Here is a 20,434-nt window from a genome sequence, read left to right on the forward strand (position 1 = left end):
CTGTAGAAAACAATATATTGGTCGTACAAAGATTTGCCTTAAGACAAGGATTTCAGAGCATATAGCAAATATCCGTAAAGGCTATGAAAATCATACTGTCTCAAGGCACTTCAAGTTATGTCACAACAGCGATCCAATAGGTCTCACCTATACAGCTTTAACAACGGTGACACCAGAGTGGAGGGGAGGAGATTTGATAAAAAAGATGTCAAGGGTGGAATCCAAGTTCATATTCGATTTTGGTTCCCTAGTCCCACAAGGACTGAACGCTGATTGGGAACTGTTTGGTTTCTTGTGATTCCACGACCCTTGGATCTTTCCCCCCCCCCCCTCAAAATATTGTCTAATGAGAATAAGAATAGAGAGACTGCGATGTGGTTGTGTTTTTATATATATATATATTTTCACATTTTTATATTTTTAATACTATGTTATAATTGAAATTATGTGGCATATTATCTAATTTGCATTCAAGCAGCAGTGGAGCATAAAACGCTACTTACCCAAAAAACGCAGCCCAAAAATCATATCATAGGAATCGCATAAGGAAGAACGCATATAATGATTATATCGGACAATTCCAGTTTTCCACGTTTTGGTACGATGAGATCCTGTCCGGACCTTGCTTCTTTCCAAGATTTTATATAAAAGGATGTGGGGAAGCACTTCAGGGTTACCACTGAGGAAGGGGTCATTCAGAGAACCCCGAAACGCGTATGGTTAATACCCTGTACCGGCATGCTGGAAAAATAGCTCCCCTGGACTTCCAAGACTGACTAGCTGTGACCGAGAGCGACGAACACCGGAGGAATCCAAACAAAGCCACAGACATAGTTTCCGTGAGCAGGATATCCAGGTGACACCGCGCCCACAGCATATCTCTACAGGTCCGGACGTAGGATAAGGACACACTGGCCAGGTAAAACTAAGCAACATAGTTGCTCAAATCGGTGGGACGCCACCGCTGTGCAATTTAGTATCACCGAAACCAAAAGAGCGCTCATAAGACTTTGTTACCAAGTACGAAATTGCGTTTTCCTTGCGTTTTCTTCTGGATCCAAAGACTTCAGTATTAACAATTAAGCCGCATATGCCCATTGCCGCTGCTATTTAATTAATTTATTTAATTAATGTATTGACTCTTAATGTATATGCTGCTGCCATCTAATTTACGTATTAACTTTTAGTGTATATGCCGAATATTGCTGCTATTATTGATATTAATGGTTTAAAGTGTTTTATGGTATTTTACTGGTGAATTTTATTGTTATATTTTATTGTCATTGTGGGAATAAATATCCTTATCAATTTACTCCATACTTGAGTGCCTGGTTTATCCTATATATTTTCGTAATCTCTTTCTGTGACTGGGTGGGTCACATAAACCAAGAGCACCTTAAATCCATTACTCAGCTGTAGTGATCCACAGATACCGCACTTTGATTTTTGTACCATAGTTTGTAAACGCTATAACTTTTACCCAAACCATTTTCTTTTTTTACCCAAACATTTTTTTTTTTATCAAAGACATGTAGAACAATAAATTTAGAGAAACATTTATATATGGATGTCGTTTTTTTTTGCAAAATTTTACAACTGAAAGTGAAAAATGTCATTTTTTTGCAAAAAAATTGTTAAATTTCGATTAATAACAAAAAAAGTAAAAATGTCAGCAGCAATGAAATACCACCAAATGAAAGCTCTATTAGTGAGAAGAAAAGGAGGTAAAATTAATTTGGGTGGTAAGTTTCATGACCGAGCAATAAACGGTGAAAGTAGGGTAGGTCAGAAGTGTAAAAAGTGGCCTGGTCATTAAGGGTGTTTAAGCTATAGGGGCTGAGGTGGTTAAAAAAAAATAAAAAATCTTGAAAATTTGGAAAAATGTGCAATTTTCTAAATTTGAATTTCTCTGCTTTTAAGGCAGATAGTGATACCTCACAAAATAATTATTGCTTTACATTTACCATATGTCTACTTTATGTTGGCATCATTTTGTAAATGTTATTTTATTTTTTTAGGACATTAGAAGGCTTAGAATTGTAGAAGAAATTCTTAAAATTTTTAAGAAGATTTCCAAAACCCACTTTTTTAAGGACCAGTTCATTTATGAAGTCACTTTGTGGGGCTTACATAGTAGAAACCACCTATAAATTATTTTAGAAACTACACCCCTCAAATTATTTAAAACTGATTTTACAACTTTGTTAAATTTTACTTTTTTGGCAGATTTTCCATTTTAATACATTATTTCCTGTAACACAGCAAGGGTTAATGGCCAAACAAATCCCAATATCTATTACCCTGATTTTGTGGTCGTAAACTGCTGTATGGGCACACGGCAGGGCACAGAAGGAAAGGAGCGCCATATGGATTTTGCAGGCCAAATTTTGCTGGACTGGTTTTTAGACACCATGTCCCATTCAAAGCCCCCCTGCCATACTCTACAGAAGAAACTCCCAAAAAGTGACCCCATTTTGTAATTCATGGGATATGATGACAGTTTTATTGGTACTATTTTGGAGTACATATTATTTTTGAACCCTCAATATTAAAAAATTTTGTGAGGCAAGGTAACCATAAAATGGCTGTTGTGGCATAGTTTTTATCTTTTTTTATTTTTTACAATGTTCACCTGACAGGTTAGATTATGTGATATTTTTATAGAGCAGGTTGTTACGGACGCGGCGATGCCTAATATGTGCATTTTTGAAATGTTATTTTGGTTTTACACAATAAAAGCATTTTTTGTGGGATGAGATGATGGTTTGATTGGTACTATGTTGGGGCACATATGCCCTGTTGAAACGCTTGGTATCACACTTTTTGTGATAAAAGGTGATAAAAAATAGCTTTTTTATTTTCGGTGTTCACCAGACGGGTTGGATCACATGATATTTTTATAGCACGTTGTTACGGACATGGAGATACCTAATATGTCTATTTAAAAAAAAAAACATGTTTTTGTGTCTCCATTTTCTTAAGAACATAGTTTATTTTTATTTTTTGAGCAATTGTCTTAGATAGGGGCTCATTTTTTGCGAGATGAGGTGACGGTTGGATTGGTACAAATTTTGGGTACATATGACTTTTTTGACTTTTTATACCATTTTTTGGGAAGTAAGGTGAGCAAAGTTGCAATTCCATCATAGTTTTCCTTTTTTTTATGGCATTCACTGTACGGTAAAAGGAACTTCATCTTTTTATAGATCAGGTTTTTACAGACGCGGCGATACCAAACATGTTTAGTGTTTATTTTTTAAAATTTTTAACCAGTTATATGTGTGGATATTGGAAGTTAGATTTTTTTTTTACTTTTCATTTTACATTTTTCACTTTTTTTTCACACTTTTTGGACTCAGACCCACTTTGTTCTTGAAGATCCAGTGGGTCTGATGGCTCTACAATACACTGCAATACACTGTATAGTGTACTGCATTGTATTGTGACTTTTCACTTAGCCTGATCAGGCTCCTGCCTCTGGCTCAGATATACCATGGCAAGCCGGATGCCCGTGAAGGCGTCCGGTTGCCATGATAACCATTGGGACGCTGCCACAGCAACGTCCCGATGGGGGAGGGAGCTCCCTCCTCTGTTTACCCTTCAAGCATCGAGTCACTGCCACTGCAGAGCAGCGGCCCGATGGATAGCCATACAGCAGTCCCTGACTGCTCACCTCTCAGCCATCCTGAGGGGGAGGGGAGAAGCACTGCCGCCGCTGTCCATCCTGAATGGGGAGGGTGGGGAGGTGTATCATGGCCACAGTTTGCGGGGAGGGGGGAAGGAAGGGGGTAAACTAGTTTTAAATACATTTTAGAAGGTTCTGATCCCCACAGTCACGAACTGTGGGGCTCAGAACCTTTTGCCGACATTAGGATCCTGTGATCAGAGCAATCACCAGCCCGGGACTGCCTTAATTGGTCCCGGGACAGTTAGCTGAGATCCCTGGCTGTGTGCAACAGCCAGAATCTCAGCACTGTCACCATGTCTGCAGCCATGGTGACAGCTTGCTGCCATGACGAACCTGTACGTCATGGTGGCTTAAGGCAGTGCATACCATGATGTACAGGTACGTAATGGTCCCTTAAGAGGTTAATAGTCTCACCATGGGGAAATTCACAGTGTTACAGCAGCACAGAAAATGCAAAATACAGGCATTACAATACAGGGTACAGATTTAAAAAAATAAAAATAAAAAATAAGGGATATAGATATCACAGCTCATAGAATTGAATGATATCCACAGGAATCCGTAGGCGATGAGTGAAGTCTATCTCCATTTGGGTCTGTGATGATTGTATGAAGGCAAGAGTTGAACGGCACTCCTCATTTAGTATGGACGGTGCTCAGTGGTAAGTATAATACCAATGTCGATAGGAGGCTCACGGCACTCAAGAGAGAATGTTGCATAAATATCGTATTTATTTTCTTATTTAGTTTTATATTTTTTTATGTATATACAGTACAGACCAAAAGTTTCGACACACCTTCTCATTCAAAGAGTTTTCTTTATTTTCATGACTATGAAAATTGTAGATTCACACTGAAGGCATCAAAACTATGAATTAACACATGTGGAATTATATACATAACAAACAAGTGTGAAACAACTGAAAATATGTCATATTCTAGGTTCTTCAAAGTAGCCACCTTTTGCTTTGATTACTGCTTTGCACACTCTTGGCATTCTCTTGATGAGCGTCAAGAGGTAGTCCCCTGAAATGGTTTTCACTTCACAGGTGTGCCCTGTCAGGTTTTATAAGTGGGATTTCTTGCCTTATAAATGGGGTTGGGACCATCAGTTGTGTTGAGGAGAAGTCAGGTGGATACACAGCTGATAGTCCTACTGAATAGACTGTTAGAATTTGTATTATGGCAAGAAAAAAGCAGCTAAGTAAAGAAAAACGAGTGGCCATCATTACTTTAAAAAATGAAGGTCAGTCAGTCAGCCGAAAAATTGGGAAAACTTTGAAAGTAAGGGCTATTTGACCATGAAGGAGAGTGATGGGGTGCTGCGCCAGATGACCTGGCCTCCACAGTCACCGGACCTGAACCCAATCGAGATGGTTTGGGGTGAACTGGACCGCAGAGTGAAGGCAAAAGGGCCAACAAGTGCTAAGCATCTCTGGGAACTCCTTCAAGACTGTGGGAAGACCATTTCAGGGGACTACCTCTTGAAGCTCATCAAGAGAATGCCAAGAGTGTGCAAAGCAATAATCAAAGCAAAAGGTGGCTACTTTGAAGAACCTAGAATATGACATATTTTCAGTTGTTTCACACTTGTTTGTTATGTGTATAATTCCACATGTGTTAATTCATAGTTTTGATGCCTTCATAGTCATGAAAATAAAGAAAACTCTTTGAATGAGAAGGTGTGTCCAAACTTTTGGTCTGTACTGTATATCCATCCGGAAAAAAATTTCATTCATAGTTTCGGTCTTATCAAAAACCTTGTTCACGGCCTGAGTATTGTAGATGCCTCTACTACCTACAATACTCAGGCCGTGAACAAGGTCTTGGATAAGACCGAAACATTGGCCAGTATACTACTATGAATGGAATTTTTTTCCGGATGGATATATATACATAAAAAAATATAAAACAAAATAGGAAAATAAATAAGATATTTATGCAACATTCTCTCTTGAGTGCTGTGGTCTTCCTATCGACTGTGATGATTGTACAGCCTAACAGCAGCAGGGAGGAAGGACTTCCAATAGTGCTCCTTCTCACACTTGGGGTGAAGCAGTCGGTCACTGACTGCACTACTCAATGCTATCACCGTCTCATGTTTGGGATGAGAGTTGTTCTCCAGCATGGAGATCAAATTGGATAGTATCCTTCTCTCACCTACCACCTGCACTGCTCCTAGGGGGCTCCCCAGGACAGAGTTGGTCTTTGAAATCAGTTTGTTAAGTCTCTTCCTTTCCCTGATTGAGATGCTGCTACCCCAGCAGTCCACTCTGAAGAAGATGGCTGATGCCACCAGAGTTGAAAAAGGCCCTAAGAAGTGCCCTCTGAATTCCAAAAGCTCTCAGCCTCCTAAGTAGGTAAAGCCTCCTGTGACCATTTCTGTATAGTGCGTCCATGTTACCTGCCCAGTCCAGCTTATTATTGAGGAGTACACCTAGGTACTTATAATCTGTCCCCTGGATGTGTGTCCCCTGGATGTCCACTGGTTTAGGAGGAAATTCACAACCATCTCCTTAGTCTTCCCGGCATTGATCCTAAGTTGCTTCTGCTTGCACCAATCCTCAAATTTCTGGGTCAGTTCTCCGTATTCCATGTCATCCTCGTCTGTGATGAGGCCTATTATTACTCAGTCATCAGAGAACTTCTGTAAGTAGCAGCTACATGAGTTGCATCTGAAGTCTGCAGTGTACAGTGTGAAGAGGAAAGGAGCAAGAACTGTACTCTGAGGTGCCCCTGTACTACAGATCACCATGTCTGACACACAGTTTCAGGCTCTCACTGTCATGAACCAGCGGGTGTGAACCCACTGTGCCACGTGTCCTACCTCCTCTAAGGGCGTTGTCTAAGTGAACCCCTCGATCTTCACAGTACCCCTGATGGTGGGGATAGACTTTCCCGAGGGGAACACCAGGTCACTACCTTTTAAGGAGGATAGGCACATGAGGCAGCTGGTCCAGGCGGACCAGGAGGTACCTGAGAAAGGTACCAGAGGTACAGGCATTGTCAGAGTCCTTACCAGGAGCAACAGTGCTGGACCAAAGGATGAGGAAGAGGTGAAGTCAGACAGGCAATAGTTCAGGGCAGGCGGCACAGGTACAGGTCAGGCAATCTGGGTCGGCAACAGGAGAGTCAATACAAGCAGGCAGGGATCAAACAGGTAGCAGAACACAAGTACAAGTCAGGAACACAAGTGGATATCCGGAACCTTAGCAGGACACAAGGACCTTGACACTGAGGCATCTGGGAAGGGGGCTGAGCCACTTATATATGTGCAGGGGGGCTAGGATTGGCTGGCGAGGTCACATGATCCAACCCATAAAACATAGGAAGTGACGCGCTCTGACCCTTAAGGAAATGCTGCGGGAAACAAGCAGCAAGCATGCTGTGGCCAGGGCTGAAAGGAAACACTGGCGGCAGATCACTGCTGAACACCGGGCCGGGGACCGCAACAGTAAGCAGGAGAACAGCGGCGCACAGCAGCCGCTGTTACACTCACATACCGAGGTTGGTTTGTCAGGTAGTCTAGGATCCATTTGGAGAGGTGGTGATCCACCTTGTCTCTTAGTAGCTCTGGCTATATGGTGTTGAAAGCGCTGGAGAAATCAAAGAGCACTATTCTCAGTGTTCCCTGGTTTCTCCAGGTGAGAAAGAGCTCGCTGTAGAAGATGGATAATGGCGTCGTCTACCCCAATGCCAGGCTGAGAAGCATACTAGAGGAGGTCCATGGATGAACTCAATAGAGGGCAGAGATGTAATGAAATATGTCACCTGAAACGTGTTTTAAAGTGCAAGTTGTGCAGCTCACATATTGTATTTGACAGGAAACACATGCAATCAGAAAAATAACATATTTGGAATTACAGTTAGCTCGCTGCAGAAATAAAACCAGTGGCGTAACGCCTATAGCGGCAGACCACACAACTGTTATGGGGCCCTTGTCGGGGGGGGGCCAGAGTGCATGGAAGGCCACGCCGCTACAATGTTTGCAGTTAGTTATGCATTATGTCTTCCATCCTGAGTCCCTATCTACGACTCCGGTGGGCCCTGATTCCCTCCTTCTCAGGCCCCCCCTCCATCCCTCCCCCACTGTGTGCAAACGCAGTGCATGGACCAGCGCCGATGTCCCTGACTCTGCCAGCACTGCAGCTAGGTTATAGCTCTCTTTCTTCTTTCTGCTGGGTGCTGCACTGGCCAATCAGCATTTAGCAGGCTAAGCTCCTGCTGCTGATTGGCTAGTGTATCGCTCGCGCCAGAAGACAAAGGAACTCCAAGGAACACCGTCACTTCTCGCAGGGTAGTCGTGTCAAACAATCTTGAACAGCCTCTATCTTGTCCCTCGACGGCCTCATCCCTTCTCCTGATACGCGATGACCCAAGTAATCAATTTCAGATTGGAACAACCAACATTTACTGGGTTTCAATTTGAGCCCGTGTTCCCGCAATCATTGAAATACTTGCCCCAACTGGTGGAGATGGTGTCACTACCAGAGCTTTGGGACGTTCTCACAGCTCTATTTCTCCACCCCTGTGATGATGTCACTACTAGAGCTGGGAGGAGTTCTCACTGCTCTGTTTACTTTCTGTTTCCTTCCTCCCAGCTGTTCCTCCTGCGTTTGATTTCCCTCCCTTTAAATCACCCCTCCTCCTATTGTAGGGCGTGGATTATATTTCTCATTTGAGTGGTAGCTCTTGCTTGAGTATCTTCCCTTGTATGCTATCATTTCACTGGACCTGTGTTCTGCTGCAGCAAGTACTCCGGATATTGCCAGCTCTCCTTGGATCCGTCTTCTCTGCTGCCGCAGCTCCTTCAGCTAAGTGTGCAGACATTATTGTGTATCTGTTTATTTCCTGACTGGATCTGAGGCGACCACGGTTCCCTCCATATACTGAGCAGGGCACCGGTGGCTGTGCCCCTTCCACTAGTGTAGGGGTTACAGTGGTCATCAGTCTTAGGTACGCGGGCATGCCTCGTTCCACCATTTGGATCCGGGCATGTGCTTTAGCAGCATAGGGAGAGCTTTGAGGGTCTGACAGGGGTCACCCTTTATCCTCCCTAGTTTGGGTCCGGTCAGTAGCTCTATTTACAGTAAATGCTCTTGTTGCTCACATACAGCCGTGACATTATAATCCACCAAAACCGTCCTTTTTGACATGGATCCGCTTATTGGCCTGGTTGACCGCATGCAGGGTCTTTCTTTGGAGGTAGCGGATCTCCGTCAATCTATGACTCAGCTTCAAGCTTTGGGCTCTGCTCCGGCCCATGGAGTTTGTTGCGAGCCAAAGGTCTCACTTCCGGAAACGTTCTCCGGGGGCAGTGAGAATTTTTGTTCGCTTCAGAGAGGCATGCAAACTCCATTTTTGCTTGTGTCCCCACTCCTCTGGTAATGAGGAGCAGAGGGTGAGGATTGTCATCTCCCTGCTCAGGGGTAATGCTCAGACTTGGGCTTTTTCGCTGCCATCAGGGGATCCCTCCCTTCGATCCGTGGAAAGATTTTTTGTGGCCCTGGGGCAGATATATGATGACCCGGATCGTGTTGCTCTGGCCGAATCTAACTTACGTTTTTTATGCCAGAACAAACTGTCGGCGGAGCTTTATTGTTCTGAATTTCGGAGATGGGCAGCTGATTCTGGTTGGAATGATGTTGCACTCCGGAGTCAGTTCTGTCATGGTCTCTCAGAGAGATTGAAAGATGCGTTTTGCTTTCCATGAGAGACCAACGTCCTTAGAGTCTGCCATGTCATTGGCGGTACGCCTTGACAGGCGTCTAAGAGAAAGAAACGAGACCTCTCTGTCCAGCCATTGTCAGTCTAGGGGCAGTGGTGCGGTCTCATTCAGTGTGCAGGGGCCTCATCCTGTCTCGCTCCCCTCTGAGGAGGAGCCCATGCAGCTAGGTCGACTTGCCCCTGATAAAGGAGGATTTAGTCCTCAGAGTATGGTGTGTTTTTGTTGCGGGGGCATAGGTCATTTGGCAAATGTTTGTCCGTCTAGGAGATTCTTGAACTGTATTAAGAGCGATAATAAGAGAAAAACCTCAAAAGGTAAATCATCAAACTCTGCTCCATCTGCTACTTTGGGCAAAGTTGATGTAGGAATTGATGCTTTTCCTCTGACCTGCAGTTCCCGTTTTCTCCTGTCTGCCAGGGTGGCGCTAGAGAGCAAAGTCATTTCTTGTGAGATTTTTGTCGATAGTGGAGCGGCCGTCAATCTTATTGACACTCAATTTGTAGCCATGCATGGTTTTCAGGTTTGCACATTAGAAAAGGATATACCTGTTTTTGCTATTGACTCTGCTCCACTCTCACAGAGATCTCTGAAGGGCATTGTTCACAATATCCGGCTAGCTGTAGGTGACACTCATGTGGAGGATATATCTTGTTTTGTCCTTAACGGATTGCCTTCTCCTCTAGTTTTGGGGTTACCCTGGCTCACTAGACATAACCCCACTATTGATTGGCAAGGAATGCAAATAAATGAGTGGAGTGACTTTTGTAGAGAGAATTGTCTCACAGCGACTTTTGCAGAGGTGTCTACTAAAACTGTGCCATCATTTCTCTCTGATTTCTCGGACGTGTTTTCCGAGAGCGGTGTTCAGGAGCTACCTCCTCACCGGGAGTTTGACTGTCCCATTAACCTCATTCCCGGCGCCAAGCTGCCAAAAGCACGCCTCTACAATCTCTCACAACCGGAAAGAATCGCAATGCGAACCTATATCTCCGAGAGTCTCGATAAGGGGCATATTCGTCCCTCAAAATCACCTGTTGCCGCGTTTTTTTTTTTTTGTTAAAAAAAAAGATGGCTCTCTGAGACCTTGCCTAGATTTTAGGGAGCTGAACCGTATCACGATTCGCGATCCCTATCCCCTTCCTCTGATCCCGGACCTCTTCAACCAAATTGTTGGGGCCAAGGTTTTTTCCAAATTGGATTTGAGAGGCGCGTACAACCTGGTCAGGGTCAGAGAGGGGGATGAATGGAAAACGGCCTTTAATACCCCTAACGGGCATTTCGAGAATCTCGTTATGCCTTTTGGTCTGATGAATGCTCCGGCCGTCTTTCAGCATTTTGTTAATAGTATTTTCTACCATTTAATGGGGAAATTTGTATTGGTGTATCTTGATGATATTTTGATTTTTTTCCCCTGATGTTCAGACCCATCAGGATCATCTTTTTCAGGTTCTGCAGATTCTGCGGGAAAATAAATTGTATGCCAAGCTGGAGAAATGTCTTTTTATGGTATCGGAGATTCAATTTCTGGGTTTTCTCCTCTCTGCTTCTGGTTTTCGCATGGATCCGGAGAAGGTCCGTGCTGTACTTGAGTGGGAGCTTCCTGAGAATCAGAAGGCATTGATGCGCTTTCTGGGTTTTGCAAACTATTACAGAAAGTTCATTTTGAATTATTCCTCTGTTGTCAAACCCCTCACTGACATGACAAAAAAGGGGGCGGATTTTTCCTCTTGGTCGGAGGAGGCGCTTGCAGCTTTTTCTAAGATTAAAGAGAGTTTTGCGTCTGCTCCCGTCTTGGTGCATCCTGATGTTTCCTTACCTTTTATTGTTGAGGTGGATGCTTCCGAGTTGGGTGTGGGTGCGGTTTTGTCCCAGGGTCCTTCTCCTGCCAAATGGCGACCCTGTGCCTTTTTCTCTAAAAAACTCTCCCCGGCAGAGAAAAACTATGATGTGGGAGATAGGGAGTTGTTGGTCATCAAGTTGGCTTTCGAGGAGTGGCGCCATTGGTTGGAGGGGGCCAGGCACCCTATCACCGTTTTTACCGACCATAAGAATCTGGCATACTTGGAGTCGGCCAGGCGTATGAATCCGAGACAGGCCAGATGGTCTCTGTTCTTCTCCAGATTCAATTTTGTCGTCACATTCCGCCCTGGGATCAAAAATGTGAAGGCTGATGCTCTCTCTCGCTGTTTTCCGGGAGGAGGAAACTCCGAGGACCCGGGTCCCATTTTGGCGGAGGGGGTAGTTGTTTCTGCTCTATATTCTGATTTGGAGGCCGAGGTCCAGGCTGCCCAGACTGAGGTACCTGCCCGTTGTCCTTCTGGGAAGTTGTTTGTGCCTCCTGAGCTACGTCACAAACTCTTCAAGGAGCATCATGATACTGTTCTTGCTGGTCACCCCGGGAGTAGAGCCACGGTAGATCTCATTGCTCGGAGATTTTGGTGGCCGGCTCTTCGTAAGTCGGTGGAGGGTTTTGTGGCTGCTTGTGAGACGTGCGCTCGCGCTAAGGTCCCTCGTTCACGGCCTTCAGGTTCCCTTCTCCCGTTACCCATACCTTCCCGTCCTTGGACACACCTGTCCATGGACTTTATCACGGATCTTCCTCGTTCCTCAGGGAAGTCGGTGATCCTGGTAGTGGTGGACCGTTTTAGCAAGATGGCTCATTTCGTACCTTTCCCTGGTTTACCCAATGCTAAAACGTTGGCGCAAGCTTTTGTCGACCATATTGTTAAATTGCATGGCATTCCCTCTGATATTGTTTCCGATAGAGGCACGCAGTTTGTGTCCAGGTTCTGGAAGGCTTTCTGTTCTCGCCTGGGGGTTCGGCTGTCCTTCTCTTCTGCTTTTCACCCGCAGTCGAATGGTCAGACTGAGCGCCTCAATCAGAATCTGGAGACATATTTGCGCCGTTTTGTGGCAGAGAACCAGGAGGATTGGTGTTCATTTCTCCCTCTTGCTGAGTTTGCTCTGAACAACCGTCGTCAGGAATCTTCTGATAAGTCGCCATTCTTTGGTGCATACGGCTTCCATCCGCAGTTTGGGACATTCTCGGGAGGGGCTCTTTCTGGTTTACCTGAGGAGGAGAGATTTTCCTCGTCTTTGTCTACCATTTGGCAAAAGATTCAGAGTAATCTTAGAAAGATGAGTGAGAAGTATAAGCGTGTGGCTGATAAGAGACGTGTGCCTGGTCCGGACCTGAATGTGGGTGATCTGGTGTGGTTGTCTACAAGAAATATTAAACTGAAGGTTCCCTCCTGGAAATTGGGTCCCAAGTTTATTGGGCCTTATAAAATCTTGTCAGTCATCAATCCTGTTGCCTTCCGTCTTGATCTTCCACGGGTTTGGAAGATACATAATGTATTTCACAGATCTCTCTTAAAACCATATGTCCAGCCCACGGTACCCTCCTCTTTGCCTCCTCCTCCGATTTTGGTTGATGGCAATCTGGAGTTTGAGGTTTCCAGAATTGTGGACTCTCGCGTTGTCCGCGGTTCTCTTCAGTACCTCGTTCATTGGAAGGGTTATGGTCCTGAGGAGAGGATGTGGGTTCCGGTGTCGGACATTAAAGCCACTCGCCTCATCAGGGCATTTCATAGGGCTCATCCTGAGAAGGTGGGTCCTGGGTGTCCGGAGTCCACCCGTAGAGGGGGGGTACTGTCACTACCAGAGCTTTGGGACGTTCTCACAGCTCTGTTTCTCCACCCCTGTGATGATGTCACTACTAGAGCTGGGAGGAGTTCTCACTGCTCTGTTTACTTTCTGTTTCCTTCCTCCCAGCTGTTCCTCCTGCGTTTGATTTCCCTCCCTTTAAATCACCCCTCCTCCTATTGTAGGGCGTGGATTATATTTCTCATTTGAGTGGTAGCTCTTGCTTGAGTATCTTCCCTTGTATGCTATCATTTCACTGGACCTGTGTTCTGCTGCAGCAAGTACTCCGGATATTGCCAGCTCTCCTTGGATCCGTCTTCTCTGCTGCCGCAGCTCCTTCAGCTAAGTGTGCAGACATTATTGTGTATCTGTTTATTTCCTGACTGGATCTGAGGCGACCACGGTTCCCTCCATATACTGAGCAGGGCACCGGTGGCTGTGCCCCTTCCACTAGTGTAGGGGTTACAGTGGTCATCAGTCTTAGGTACGCGGGCATGCCTCGTTCCACCATTTGGATCCGGGCATGTGCTTTAGCAGCATAGGGAGAGCTTTGAGGGTCTGACAGGGGTCACCCTTTATCCTCCCTAGTTTGGGTCTGGTCAGTAGCTCTATTTACAGTGTATGCTCTTGTTGCTCACATACAGCCGTGACAGATGGTCTTCAAAGGTCGCAGAATACACTATAATGTCGTCCAAGTAGATGAGAGTGAACTCAAAGTTAAAGTCACCAAGACATTTCTCCATCAATCGCTGAAACGTTCCAGGGGCATTTGTCAACCCGAAGGGCTTCCGGTTAAATTCATATAGCCCCATGGGCAAGATGAATGCCGTCTTCTCCTTGTCTTTCTTGGCCATCGGCACCTGCCAATTCCCACTAGCCATATCCAGCAAGGAGAAGTACCGGGCTCTCCCTAGCGCCGAAAGGGACTCCTCAATCCGGGGTAAGGGGTAGGAATCTCATATGGTGCAGGCGTTTAACTTCCGATAGCCTACGCAAAACCGGATGGACCCATCTTTTTTTCTTACTAACACCACCGGAGCTGCCCAGGGACTTTGGCTTTCTCGGATGATCCCATCCTGCAGCATCTTAGTTAACAGTTCTATCACTTCCTGATACAACTGTGGAGGAATTTGTCGGTAGCGCTCTCTAATTGGATGGGTTTCTCCTGTGGGAATCTCATGGTAGTTCCCTGTCTTACATCCAAAATCTTCAGCATAACGCGCGAAGGTTGCTTGGTTCGCCCACAACAGTTTATCTACCTTCTGGATCTTTTCCAGAGAACACGAACAAGTCTACATCTTCATCTGTTCTCAAATTGCACGGCCATTCCATTTAGAGATGGGGCCCTCATCTTCACCCATGGACACGGTTACGATCCACTCATCCCTTTCAGCCGGCTTCAGCTGCACCAAAGTTACTTTCCTTACTTTCTCCTGAGTCACATAGATGTTAGCCAGCAGCCTTCCTGGGGTCAGGTCTACACTCTGGTCCTGGGTGTTTACACATCGGAGTGGTACTCTCCCATTGCGAACTACTGCCAAGGAACGGGCTACTAGGGGATCAACACCCCCTTCGGCTGCCTGCAGTGGTTCTACCAACACAGCTATGCCTTCTAGTTTCCGACAGGTGCCTATAGGCATGGACACTATCATCTCTCGACTGGGTGGCAATATAACTTTTGTATGCAAACAGTCCAAAATTCGAGCCAGAGGACGCTGTACATCCAAACCTTTCTGTAAGCCACATGACCGGATCAGCCTCTGGAACGCTGTTTCAGTAGGCCGATGGGTGGTGGTTTCTTTCTAATAACCGTGACCTTTCTTTTCAAAGAGAATTTGATCCAATTCATTTAACACATTCATCCCCAAAATGACAGGAGCCTTTATTTCATGTGGCTCCCGTACCATCACAATGCCTTTCTTGACTAGATCTTGACCACATAACCTGACATTCATCCAGGCCACTCCCACCACTGGGACTGGTAACTGGCTAGCTGTGATCACTCATACGAATGTATGGGGATCATATTACACATGTTGCCGGAAGTACCATTCATAACAGTCTCTACTCAGGGTCGTTACTTGGGAACCCGTGTCAATCATCCCGGTAACTGGAATACCTTCCAATTCCATCTGTATGATGGGACTTGCAGTGATTAGGTCCTCATCAGGGCATTCTCCCCACATAGTCTCCTTCTCAGTCTCCCCTACTACACACCTTACAGCAGCAGGGGACTTCAGTTTAATGGCGGTCTCTCATAAGCTGCTCTGGACATCTAGCAGGAACGTGTCCTATCCGTCCACACTCCCAGCATCGGTTCGGACCCCTTTGGTAAGCCCCTTCGGTTTCTCCTGAGCGCTGTACTAAATTATTTGGACCCCTTCGGTAGGTCCTGTCCTCATCCCTCTAGCGGGATTGTGGGTGATTGTGACCTTCTTGAGGTGGACAGCCCGTCCCTTCATCTCTAGTTTTCTGGAAGTCTGCAATTCTCATTGAATTTTTATCACAACTGGTTTGCCGGCGTTACATTTGCTCTTGCAATTTCTGCATTACTGTAAGAATTTCTTTAACTGTCCCTTTTTCTACTGATTCTGGGCCAGAGCTAGCCCCCTGCGACAAAGTGACTCCAACTTTGGTCTGGGGCTTCGGGAACATACTATTGGCACGTGAGATGGCCTCTATTTGTACATCATGAAATTTAGCATCATTCTCTCGTCGTATAAAGTCCTGTATAGTAACAATCAAACTGCCGTCACGGATCCCCAGGACAAACTGGTCACAGAGAGTCCGATCAGGGTTAAAGAAGGCCAGCGAGCCCCCTCTTTCCTTCCCTTCTTCTAGAGCATTCGCATATTGGCGGAGATTTTCATTCTCCTGTTGTACCCTCTGGAAGAACCGAGCCTGCAGGGACCCCAGCAATGCAGTTTCTCCATAGATGGTTTCTAGAATCTGGACCACTTGCTCAAATGTCTGTCTTTGTTCGAATGGCCGCAATATCACTGTGGTATTAGCATCCCCTTGTAACGTCAATATGGCTAGCTCTACTAGTACTTCTGATGTGGTATAGTACATATTATTGCCATCAAATTTAGCTAACTGACTCATTATAGCCCCTGCTGGCATTCTTCCTCCAACACAATCCCCCCTAATGAGTGCGTCGCCGTCCATTATGGTAAACGGATCCTGCAGAACTACGCCAATTTGTGAACCGATGGCAAGGCAGGTGGCTTGGGCTCAGCAACCAGAAAAGAACACACACGCAGTGGTCAAGTTCAAGAAAAATGCATTTACTACAGGTTAACAAAGGCAAGTTAAAGGTAAAGGAACAGGGAAAAGGACAAGCAAAATACATAGTATAGCATGAGGCAGATTCTGCAATAGTTTCCACTTTTACTACATCCGCTTCGGCAGTATGGACACTGAATGAACAATAGTCCCAAAGCTATCCCTAACTGACCCTAACTTCACAGTTGGGTGTGCACCCCCTTTATCCCAGTGGTCCAGGTGGACCGCTTACAGTCCATAGAAGCGAGCAGTGGGGCCCAATGTCGTTCCTTTCTTTGATAGAAGCGTCCTCTCCTCACGGTTATCACCATATCCGAAGCAATGAAATCCTCCTCAGCAGGCAGGGAAACCAAATGGATGCAGTGGAATCCAACAGCAGATATCACTCAGCACACTGAGGTGTGATGTAAGCTGGGGTTTTGCAGTTACTGTCCGGTACTCAACAGCACTGCGAGTCTCTAACTTTGGTGGCAATATACGCGGTCACAATGTCAGTTTCACTGATTAGCCACTGAGCACAGTCCTTTCAGCGTGGCTCCACTAAGCGTACTGTCTCTTTATACTCTGTCCGCCTCTGGACTGAAATACATACAGCTTGGCTGCACGGGAAAGTCCTCTAATATCTCCACACACTCTCAATACAGCACAGACACCTGTGTTTTCTCTTGACAAGATGGCTGCTACTCCCTGTCTCGTCTCTTCCTGCTTCTCTTCTCACTCTGTCTGCAAACAGGCAGGCTGACATCATTGGGGTGTGTCACTCCAGCATCATATTACAATGGCTGCTGTCTTAAGGGACCAGAAACACAGAAACACAGGAACATACACTGAACAAAAATATAAACGCAACACTTTCGGTTTTGCTCCCATTTTGCATGAACTGAACTCAAAGATCTGAAACATTTTCTACATACACAAAAGACCAATTACTCTCAAATATTGTTCACAAATCTGTCTAAATCTGTGTTAGTGAGCACTTCTCCTTTGCCGAGATAATCCATCCCACCTCACAGGTGTTGCATATCAAAGTGCTGATTAGACAGCATGAATGTTGCACAGATGTGCCTTGAACTGCCCACAATATACAGCCACTCTGAAAAGTGCAGTTTGATCACATAGCACAATGCCACAGATGTCGCAACGTTTGAGGGAGCGTGCAATTGGCATGCTGACTGCTGGAATGTCTACCAGAGCTGTTGCCCATGCAATGAATGTTCATTTCTCTACCATAAGCCGTCTGGTAGAGAAATGCGTTTCAGAGAATTTGGCGGTACATCCAACCGGCCTCACAACCGCAGACAGCGTATAATCACACCAGCCCAAGACCTCCACATCCAGTATGTTCACCTCCATGATCGTCTGAGACCAGCCACCCGGACAGCTGCAGCAACAATCGGTTTGCATAACCAAAGAATTTCTGCACAAACTGTCAGAAACTGTCTCAGGGAAGCTCATCTGCATGCTTGTCGTCCTCATCAGGGTCTGGACCTGACTGCAGTTGGTCGTTGTAACTTGAGTGGGCAAATGCTCACATTCAATGGCGTCTGGCACGTTGGAGAGGTGTTCTGTTCATGGATGAGTCCCGGTTTTCACTGTTCAGGGCAGATGGCAGACAGCATGTGTGGCGTCGTGTGGGTGAGTGGTTTGCCGACGTCAACGTTGTGGATCGAGTGGCCCATGGTGGTGGTGGGGTTTTGGTATGGGCAGGCATATGTTATGGACAACGAACAAAGGTGCATTTTATTGATGGCATTTTGAATGCACAGAGATACCGTGACGAGATCCTGAGGCCCATTGTTGTGCCATTCATCCACGACCATCACCTCATGTTGCAGCATGATAATGCACTGACCCATATTGCAAGAATCTGTACACAATTCCTGGAAGCTGAAAACATCCCAGTTCTTGCATGGCCAGCATACTCACCGGACATGTCACCCATTGAGCATGTTTGGGATGCTCTGGATCGGCGTATACGACAGCGCGTTCCAGTTCCTGCCAATATTCAGCAACTTCGCACAGCTATTGAAGAGGAGTGGACCAACATTCCACAGGCCACAATCAACAACCTGATCAACTGTATGCGACGGAGATGTGTTGCACTGTGTGAGGCAAATGGTGGCCACACCAGATACAGACTAGTTTTCTGCCCCCCCCCCCCTCCCCAGTAAGGCAAAACTGTGCACATTTCAGAATGGCCTTTTATTGTGGGCAGTCTAAGGCACACCTGTGCAATATTCATGCTGTCTAATCAGCACTTTGATATGCCACACCTGTGAGGTGGGATGGATTATCTCGGCAAAGGAGAAGTGCTCAGTAATACAGATTTAGACAGATTTGTAAACAATATTTGAGAGTAATGGGTCTTTTGTTTATGTAGAAAATGTTTCAGATCTTTGAGTTTAGCTCATGCAAAATGGGAGCAAAACCGAAAGTGTTGCGTTTATATTTTTGTTCAGTGTATATACATTCAACTTTAACACAGTTTAAACAGACTAATGAAACTTGGGACATCATTGGGCTGTTTCTTACACCCACTCTGCTAAAACCTGACATAGCCCATCTATGCCCTGCTCTACCAAAGCGGACAGACAGGAGCAGTGATGTGTGCAGTACATGGCTCACTGCAGCCCCAGTGAATTTCTTACTCCCATACACCAGTGTAATATCAGTGGTGTATGAGACTACGGATTTTATTACAGACACGGAGGTTTCGTATTGCTTTCTCTTCCTTTACTAAAATTATAGCAGCAACATACACAGGAAGAGAAAAAACCCCACTAGTAACCAAGGTAACTAGCCACTCCCCCTGGACCAGCCAGTATAAGAACCAGCTCCACCAAACAGTCCTCCTCTTTCTTTGCTGCTCACAGGAGGAGATGAGTATCTGTCTCTAGAGTGTAGTTATGTTATATGGTTAACCAATTGTTTTTTCCATAACTAATAATTGTTATTGGTTGGTACTCCTACCGCCGTTTTACTTTACCCTCTGCGCGTCATTTTGCCAGATTGGGTCGCTCTGCGCCGTCTCTCCCCGCTTTTGCTCCCTCTGCCTTCTCGCCATGACTCCGGTGGCCTCGCCGGAAGTCTCGCGAGATCGCGGCACCGCGCGCATCCCGATGACTGGAAGTCTCGCGTGACTTCGGCATCCATTTGGTGAAGTCACTCACTGCCTGCCGTGCCCTGCTGACCCAGCTCCCTGCGTTTCTGCTACCATCCCTTTGCGGATCGGATTTATATTGGGTCAGGTCCTGGGGACACATCTGTGTTTCAGAAGGCAGTGGCTGACGCTATTGCTTCTGCTATTTGCTCGGTCTCTGCCACCATCTCCCATACATTATCTCAAGCGCTCCTGGCACACTCCTCTGACACTCAGTGTGCTGCGCAGGGGTCGCGCTCAGGTCATACCGTAACACCTGCAATTAATGAGTCCCAGAATGATACTCAGGCCTCCAGAAACCTTACGACTGGTGACGTGTCTTACCCACAGGATAGCGTGCCGCATGCACGCAAAAGAGCCTTACCACGCCAGGCAGAACGGGCGCGGCAGTAGAAATGTGCTAGAGCACAATTTGAGAGCGACTCCGACTCAGAAATGGGGTCTAGTGAGGAGGCTGAGGATGAGTACGCTCATGATTCAGGGGACGCCACAGAGATGGAGGACCCAGGTCCTTCTAACCCACCGCCACAAAATGTTCGCCCTTCTAGCGCACCCGGTGAACACTCCGCTAATACGGAGGGTGCGATTACGGACCCTTTTGGGGATCCATTATTTGACCCGGATGCCTTGCACCACCCTAGGTCTGCTGAATGGCTCCCTGCGGACCACTTGTCCAGCTATCTAGAAGCTTGGGTCCGCCGCCCGCTTAGCAAGGCGGCACGTAATAAACTTAAAGCGGAATGCCCTAGGCCGATCATTCCCAATAAAGTGTGCGATACCCCTACTGTGGACCCTAAGATGACGCAATTCCTTGCTAAACTAGGCTGGAATCCACGTAAAGGTCTGGAGTCCGCGTTAAAAGCTTGCCAGGACAAGCTGCTTGATATTTTCGGCCCACTGGCAAAACTTTTTGACCTAGTGGAGTCCGC

At 46.0% G+C, this 20,434-nt stretch overlaps 1 long non-coding RNA gene across 1 annotated transcript; it reads left to right on the top strand.

The window, feature by feature from the left end:
• The first annotated feature begins 8,585 nt into the window (after positions 1-8,585).
• LOC120986907 lies at positions 8,586-19,408 on the top strand. Its single transcript, XR_005775839.1, has 3 exons — positions 8,586-8,597; positions 11,651-11,653; positions 19,138-19,408. It is a non-coding gene; the product is annotated as an uncharacterized LOC120986907 (long non-coding RNA).
• The last annotated feature ends 1,026 nt before the right edge of the window (positions 19,409-20,434 follow it).

Source organism: Bufo bufo, chromosome 1 (genome assembly GCF_905171765.1).
Source record: "Bufo bufo chromosome 1, aBufBuf1.1, whole genome shotgun sequence".
In the NCBI taxonomy this organism is placed as follows: Eukaryota; Metazoa; Chordata; class Amphibia; order Anura; family Bufonidae; genus Bufo; species Bufo bufo.